The following is a 9,445-nucleotide window of genomic DNA, read 5'->3' as shown; positions in this document are numbered from 1 at the left end:
TTGAACCGCGGTCCCTGTGCTTTGTTAAACTTGTTCTAAGTAGATGCTTTAGACCACTGAGCCATCTTACCAGCCCCCCCTAATAACTTTTTAACCTATCTTTTTTTCTTAAATTCTTCTCATTGAGAGAAGTTTTCATCCCAAGGGATTTAATACAATAAATATTTAGTGCCTGGGATCAGAATGTTAAAATACAAATCGAATTGACCAACCCTTAAATTAGTAATGAGATAATATTGAAGAGAGCCCTGTAACTCATTTTTATGAAGTCCATTTGAAATGAAAAATTTCTAAGAAATATCCTCAGGGATAGGATAATATTGTGAACATTACCATTACTATAAATGATGTACAAAAGAGTTCTGATACTAATTCTTTAGTTTCTTTTTATTAGGGAGCTGGTGAAAACTCTGTTACCTATGAGATGCCTTTTGGTTTTGATCTGCATGAGCTTTCTCATCATTTTGCATGGTTTGTGTTTGATGATCTTTGATTATTCTGTATCATCCCTGTTATGGTTTGTGTATAGGTGTCCCCCCAAAGCCTCATGCAGTCTTGGGGCAGCTTCTGGAGTTTGTGATTGATTACTGTGGGTGTGGATGCTGCACCTGCCCCGGGGCAGGTAATTTGCATTACAATGTAAGGTGGGAAGAGTAGCCAGCTGCTTGAGCTGCTGCTACCCCTCCCTTGCGCTCTTGCTCTTCGCCACCACCATGAAAGGTTGCTTTCTGCTCTGTGCTGCTCTGCATTGGACCCAGATGAGTATGGACTGAAACCTCCAGTAACTGTGAGCTAAATAAACCTTTCCTTCCTTCTTTTGAGTGTCGAGTATTTGTCCCAGCAAAGAGAGAAGAGTAACTAAGACAGTCCCCTCTCATTGTTCCTGTTCCGTAGCCTGACTGTGCTGGGATATTTCTTTTAGTCTTTTCTTTTACCATTTTTCAAAAATATTACAGTTTCTGTATCTGTAATTGCTCAATTAGCTTTAAGTACCAAAATGTCATCAACTGTGTTCTCAAATGTTGTTGCTCTTTGAGTTCTTGCAGAATGAATGGGACCCATTTCCCGAAATGCAGCCTTTGCCTCTGTGCTCAGTGAGTAGCTTTGTTTTCTCCCTCAGTACCCTAGGCCTTCCTTGAGTGTCATCATCTTGTCTTGAAGGACCGGAATACTTGGAAATGGAGTCTACTTTATGTCTTTTGGCAGGAAGAATAATTTTTTAAATTACAGTAATTTTTAAATTTACAGTACCTCCCATATGGTAAAAATAACAATGACTTTGAAAGATTTCCTGATTTTATTTTAGGAATTGGCTAATCACATCCTGCTTTTATAAATAAGATTTTAGGGGAACACAACACATCCATTCATTTATGTCCTTTAATGTCTGCCTTCTTAGAAGACTCTTTTGAAAGAAAAAAATTGTCAATTTTTATTTATCTAAAAAAAGGAAAATTTCCTTGTAAATTTATGTCTGATTAGTAGAACGCTTAGGTCACTTGTGAGATTAAGACATATATACATCTCTCTATTTATTCTAATATACTAGTACCACATAAACAAATTATATATTATATTTCTACATAAATTTTATAAAAGTATTAATAATAGCATCAATGGTAAAAGTAATTTCAACAGGTGATATTTAATTTTTGACATGGTGGGCATTCTTCTAATGTTTTATATACATTAATATTCAATTTCACAGCCTTACTATACAAATATCATGTTTTGCCTCATTTGCCAGACATAGGAATCAAGACAGAAAAACCAAATAATCTACCTCAGTTTATACTGCAGGTAAGTGAAGGGATGAGAACTTGAGCCAGTGCCATAGCTAGAGTTTATGCCACTTTGGGTGGTCCATCGATTTTTTTGTCCTGCCACATACATGAATGCAGTAACTTGTCACAATATAGTTTTCCTTTTGGCCAGTAATATCACCCCAAAATGTGCCCCTTCCTTGCCCCCATATGCCATTGTTTGAACCTAGTCCTATCCAGAGACAGAGACCCGCTTTGGAGAAGCAGTGCTCTGTGTACTTTATTTTCCTGTCCTGAACTGTTCTCTAGAATTTTTGCCTTTGAAAACATCCTGTCAGCCTCAATAAATCAAGAGAAGTGCCAGGAAAGAGAACTTCTTTAGACAACACATATTTCTTACACCCTAAATCAGTGACAGAAAGATGCAGATGGTCTCTTGTTCTTGCTTTTCATTTAGTATCATAGGGCTCAAAAGGTTTTGTAAAAATACTGCCAGTAGCTCTGACTTCCCTAGAGAGAAGTAAGGTTTCTTCCATACTTTATAGCTGAGAAGTTAGAGTGCACAAACAAAATCACTTGCTCAAGATGAGACTGCAGTTCAGCAATTGAAGTGGAAATTAAATCTACTCCCTCCAGTTTCTCATTCCCTATCTGCTGATGAGGGCATACCTGTCTCTGGGCTATGTAGTGAGAAATACCCCACAGCACTGGGCATATTGAAAGTGAAAAGGTTATTTATTTATGAAGGATGTTTAAAATCTTAGATGAAAGAAAAGCTTGTTAAGGTTTTAGAAATAAGACTGCTGCAGAGGTGAAAAATGCTATTGATTTTCTAGTCACTGTGCTGGGCAAACTGGAATCTGACAATCTGAATGTTGCTTCGTTTAATCTCACCTGTGGCTTAGTTCCTCTGCCTTCTAGACAGGATAATAATACTTATCCTGAAAACTTCAAAATTTGTATAAAAATATCATCAGGTCTTACAATAAATATGGGCGAGGGGCCAGGGAGAAGGCTCAGTGGAATAAGCGCTTCCCTGGCAAGCACAAGGGCCTGAGTTCAATCCTTGGTTCCAGAAAAAAAAAAATAAATAAATACTGGCAAGTTTTGGGTATACTTGTGTCCATAACTGGTGCTTTCTGTAACGTGTAACAGGACACTGCCACAAATTTTGGGTTCTCTGTTAGATGACAATAAGAAAAGAAAGAGCTGTGATGTATCCACTACTTAGTTTCTTTGTGCAGATTACAATCACAAGGCCACTTTACACACTATCCCATTTTCTACCTGAGACTTAGATTAATAAACTACAATACAAAGCAGAGAGCAGGGAGAAAGAGAGAGACACAAGATATAGAAAACTTGGGATATTTGGGCTGATATGTTGTGGTGCTATTGTGCTGGCATTAAGGTGGGAGGTGGTATGGTGAGAAAAACAAGCCCAGGAATAAAGGATTTAGACAAAATGATAGATTCCATATTTTAAAATTTGTTTCAGAAATGATTTGAGATGAACGTTATTAAATCAAACTTGCAAATGAGTTAAATATAGCAATGAAGGAACAATGAACAACAGAAGTATAAAAGAAAAATATACTTTTAATTTGCAGATTTTATGACTATTAGAAGTTTCATGTATATTCATTATATACTCATATAATCATATGTATACATGTCTTAAGATTTTGTGTTTTTCTTAAATCATATATTCTTAGAGATCACTTGTAACAGCAATTCATTTTTTTACTGTATAAGACATTTTGTATTTGATTATATGCATAGACATAAATCAGTAACATAGTCACCTATTATCACTATCAAAATGATGTACCATACACAAAAGTATGTAGGACACTTTCAGACTACTAGCAACACAGTAGGATTTTCATATTTTGCCTCTTTCCTCATTGAAGGACACGGTCATCTTTCCTTTCCTTTTTACTTTTTAGAACACAAATGAGTGAATGTTGTTCTGCGCATACTGAATTATCTTTTTGTAAGTACATACACCAGATAAATTCTTAGTATTGGAATTGTTGAACCAAAATTGCTTTAAATTTTGACAGGTTGGACTCTACGTATAACAAGAAATTATACCAACATAAATAACATAAAATTAAGTACATTAATAGTGCTTACTTCTCACACAAAGCATTGTGAATTTTTTTGTATTGTAAGATCAATCTGTTAAATTAAAGTAACACTGATTTAGGGGATTCTTAGGAGATATAAGAGTAGGAAGCACTGGGAGTCTATCTCCATATGTAGGCAGCAATTCCATAGGCAGAATCCCTCTAATGCAACTATTTTGTATCTCTAGAGCCGAACAAAGACTTGCAACTTCCAGCAGCAACCTTAGATAATAAATTTTAGTGGCAAGTGCAGAGTCATTCAGCTCTTGGCACCACAGCAGCTGTCCATCTTCCACCCTTCAGCTCCTGGGCACATACTTCTGTGGGAGCTTGAACACAGATCGAGGGGCCTGGGGTGAGCCAAAAGGACCATGCTAATTCAAATAGCAGCAGGTTCTGCTCTGATTGCTGCTTCTGGTCACATAATTACAGACAAAGAGGTGAAGAGCCGTATCGTAGTAATTCTCCCATTGTCAAAAACCTCTCCTTCTTTGGTTAAAATGATTGCTAGCATGAGCTAAAGGCCATCTCCCAGTCTTATTCTCATCTCTAACTTCTTTCTGCCCTTCTCCTCATGGGAGTGAGACATAAATGACTAAGACATTTAAAAGCAAGTAGAAACATGTGGAAAATTAGAAAGTGTTCATGAAGAATTCACTTCAGAATAAAGATAAAAGGCTAGTCACATAGTCATTAGTTGTTATTGTCCAGAATTATCTATCTTAGATAATTATGTGTGCTACATTTTCATTCTGGCAGCACAATGTATCCGCTTACCTACAGACTTGTGAGTAATGCATTGTACTGTGATGTTATAATAACTGAAGTATCACTAGGCAATAGGAATTTTAAAAACTATTTTATAATTTTATGGGACTATTTTGGTACATGTGGCACATTGTTGATTATTCAGGGCACATTTTGTATCTATTTGCAAGGGACTCACTTTATTTTTTTATTTTTTTATTTTTCACTTTAGATCTAAGACACAAATACATTCAAAGTGAAAAATATAGAAAAATATATTGTATCAGTTAATTGAAAGGAGCAGTTAGTGTTTATGTTGTCTGATCAATTTTCATGCCTGTATATTGTAATCTGAAATATTTTTAATAATTTATTTATTTGGTACAGGGTCTCACTACACAGCTCAGACTTATAGAAGTCCTCCTGTCTTAGCCTCCCCAGTGCTGAGATTACAGGTGTGTGCTACCATGCCTGGTTTTAATGGTCAGTACAATGTGCCTGGAGTTCTAGGACCAGTATGGCCTATGGTACCAGGGATCAAACCTGGGTCTTTGTGCTTGCCAGGCAGGCATTTAGACTGCTGAACTATCTCACCAGCCTGAACAACTATTTTAAAAATAACAATATACAATATAATAACCATTGTTAATTTCATAGCGTCTTGTTTTGAAATTCTGTGTCATTTTTACTTTTTTTTCCCTCTCTTTCAAATAAAAAAACAAAATAACAGCAACAAAACAAGTAGTAATAAAAAGAGAGTAGGGATGACTATATGAATATATTAATATTAGACAAATTCCTAAAAACACAAACTCCATGAAGACTAGCTAATGAAGGAATAATAAATATGAATGAACCTCAAGAAGATTAAATCAGCAACCTGAATTCTCTCAACTAAGAAATGTTCTGTACCTGATGGGTTCACTGGTGAATTTACCAAACATGTAAAGAATAACTAATATCAATGCTACTGAAAGTTTCAAAATGCATTGAAGTAGGGGCCGGGAGATGGCTCAGTGGAATAAATGCTTCCCTGGAAAACACAAGGGCCTCAGTTCAATCCTCAGTTCTGGAAAAAAAGCATTGAAGTGAAGAGAACACATCCTATCTCATTATTAAAGTAGCATTATCGGGGCTGGTGAGATGGCTCAGTGGTCTAGAGCACCTACTTAGTACAAACTAAGCCCAGCACCACATGCCAACCAGCCCCGCCCCCAGGTGGGCTGAGCTGGCCACACACACACTAAATAAATAAATAAATGTTTAAAAAGAAAAAATATTAAAAAAAAATAAAATAAAGTAGCATTATCCTGATGGCAAAGCCAGGTAAAAGCACTCCAAAAAGAAAAGTATAGACCAGTATTCTCTATGGACAGTGATGTACAAATCCTTGAAAAAATATTAGCAACCCGAATTTATCACTATATTAAAAGGATTAAACACCATGACCAAATGTGTTACATGCTTGAGATGCAATGATGGTTCAACGTGTGACTTTCATTTAGTGTAATATACCATACTGATAAAATCAAGTGGAGAAAACATCTGGTCATCTCAATGAATGTAGAAAAATTACTTGACTATATTGAATGCCATTTCATAGTGAAAAGAATTCAACAAACTAGTAATTGAAAGGGCTTAGCATAAGAAATGATATAAAAAACCCTTGGCAAACATGATATCCCATAGTGAAAGACTAAAAGTTTTTTTTCCAATATTAGGAATATTATAACTAATATTATAAGTTCTAGACAAGAAGTTAGGTGTTTTACCACTTAATTTTTGGAAAAAATATTTATATAGGAATCTCATAATGCAATTACTGCTTAACTATTTTTACATGCATTCATTTGTATTAAATGTATTCACATCATTATTTCCCCCACCCCAACCATTATATTATTTTCTAATATGTTATCACAGGTTGAGTTTCTTTGAAAAGATAAAGCTTACTACTTAATGTCTAGTTTCATATGTTCAGACTTATGTCTGAGATTCATCCATGCATGTGTTTGAACATAGTGGTTTCTTCTTGCTCTTTGATGTACAGTATTTAAGGGCATTAGCACTTAAGTGTTTTTATCAATACCATTGCAAATGACCATTTAATATTGCTGCCAGCTTGGGGTCATTATAAGCAAATGCCTGTCAATTTTACCCTATTTGTAATGTCATTTTCTTGACAGAAGATATGGGATTCTTATTTCGGAAAAAAAAAAAAAAAAAGACTACAGCAGAGTAGCCAGAGTATCATTTTCTTTTGTCAGTTTCTCTAGTCTGAACGCCCCGCGGACTCATGAAGTGTCCTGGAGCACAAATTATTTCCAAGGAACAGGAGGCACATCTCCCCTTAACTGTGAGGGAGACTTGCTGGCAAGAAAACCTACTTGGAAGCAAACCTACTCCACACTTTGGGAGGAGATAGTTTATTTTTTTAAGTCATTTTCTGTGCAAAGAACAATGAAAAGATAATAAATGTATCTTCTGGCAAAATGCACAGAAACATGGAGAATTGCCCTCTGCCCCATGCCCCAGAGCAGGAGGAAGATAGACACAGTTGTCACCACCTTATATATTCTTAAATATCTTAGCTAGTCCTTTGAAGAAAAATAGAAACAACGATTTGAAAGAGAGGAAAATAAAGGATGAAAATCATCATAATGTACAGATAGTGTGATCATAAACATAAATGCCAAAAGAATCTTCACACAAATCACTATAATGAAGAGGGAATTCAATTCTTGTATACAGGATCAATTTTTTTTTAACATTTATTTATTTGTGTGTGTGTGTGTGTGTGTGTGTGTGACCAGCTCAACCCACCAGGGGGCGGGGCTGACTGGCATGTGGTGCTGGGGGATTGAACCGTGGTCCCTCTGCTTTGCCAAGCTTGTTCCAAGTAGGTGCTTTAGACCACTGAGCCATCTCACCAGCCCCTACAGGATCAATTTTTAAAGCTCACTAGTATAAGCAACAAACTGGAAACCTAATAAAATGTTTATTTTTGTAATTTTACTTCTTGAAGAGTTAAAAGTTACAAAGCATCTGAATAATTAATTTAACCAGGAACACTCAAAGCCTTTGAAAACTTTAAACTTAAAATCTCAGTAAAGTTCTAGTCAAATTTCTTGAAGAATTTAATAGACTTAAAATTTATTTGGAAGAATTGAAGTGCATATTATTTCATATCAAAGAAATAAATATACACATTACCAAAAATCCTTGTTTTAAAGATTATGTGATATTTGTATGAAAACATATGGACTGCCAATATGACAGAACAGAAAGCTCAGACTGGACTGTGTAGATATGATATCTTGTGTCAGAAATGTCACTACCCAGAGCGTGACAGTAGGCTGTGTGCTAAAGGGAAACTGGCTTTTAGAGGACAACAAAAATGAATCTTACCCTTCTACAACATATAAAGGTGACTTTAACTGGATTAAAGTCTTAAACATCTAAAGTTTCTTTGTAAGTCAGTAAGTGAAGTTCTTAGGGATGGCCAAATAACTCAACGGATTAAAGTGTCTGCTTACGCAGACACAGGGGCTGGGAGTTCGATCCCCTGAACTGCCGGTCCGGTCCTGCCCCTGGGGTGCATTGAGACTGTGACTGAACTGGGCATGGTGGCACTTGCCTATAATCCCAGAACTTGGGAGGCTGAAAACAGGAAGATCACTGTGAGTCCAATCTATGCAGTGAGACCCTGTACACCCCTGTACAACCTGTCCTAAATACAAAAAAAAAGTGAAGTTCTTATTAATTACACTTTGTAACATAAAGAATAAGGCAAAAATATTGAGATTTTGACATCAAAATTAGGCATTTATTTTAAAAAATAAAGCACAAATGGAATTTGAGAGATAATAAAAGTTTCTGAGAAACAATAAACACTGAAACAATAAAAGTTTTTGAGAGACAATAAAAATGTTTTGCAATTTCTAGAACCAAAAGAGTGATTAGTATCTACTAAAGTAAATTAACACTTGGAAGAGAGCCGTTCTGATAGGTTTCTGCCTGTATGGAACTCTGCCGAGGTCGTCATGGCGATCATACAACATGGCGTTGGGCCCCAAAATGACAGGTCGCTCCAAGGCTAGCTTCCTATTCTTCTTCTAGTCTCAAAATAAACTTCCTGCTTCCTTTTTGCAAATCCTCTCTGGATACATGATACAAGGCTTCTTCTACCCACATAAACCCCACCCATAGTCCAACCCAATAAAGACAAGGTGTCTCAGTTTCCTCCTCTGAAGATCCTTGCAATCTCTGGCAGCCCTCCTGTGAGGGCAATAAAGGCTTTCTTGTTACCTCTATCAGTGTCTCTTCACAGTGCCAAAAACCATGCACATCCCTGTGAAAAAAATGGACAAAATACATAAATAGGCAATTTACTAGAGAGGGTGTACTAAAACCAAAAAAGTGTAGAAAGAGATGTTAATAATAGAGAAAAGCAAATTGAAATAATGATGAACTGTGGTTGTTTACCTTTTAGATTGGCAAAAATAAGAAAGCTAAATAATGTCAAGATTTAACCAAGGAAATAGGAACATAAGAATATAATTTTATTGCTGCTAGGAGTAAAAATAGTCAAGTATTCTGGGAAAGCTGGGGGAAACTAAAGGAAATTAATTTGTCAACTTCATGCCTATTATATGCTAGGTATATGACATTTTCATACAGATACAAAGGTAGACATTTGTCAGCATACTTATAATAACTTCAGATGTATGGATAGTAAGCTGAAAGTACTCAGAGAAGAAGTAAGCAAAATGTAGAAATGCCATACATCAGGAAAAAGCATTG

The sequence above is a fragment of the Octodon degus genome, unplaced genomic scaffold (assembly GCF_000260255.1).
Source record: "Octodon degus isolate 3935 unplaced genomic scaffold, OctDeg1.0 scaffold00368, whole genome shotgun sequence".
NCBI classification, from domain to species: domain Eukaryota; kingdom Metazoa; phylum Chordata; class Mammalia; order Rodentia; family Octodontidae; genus Octodon; species Octodon degus.
This window is presented reverse-complemented; position numbering follows the sequence as displayed.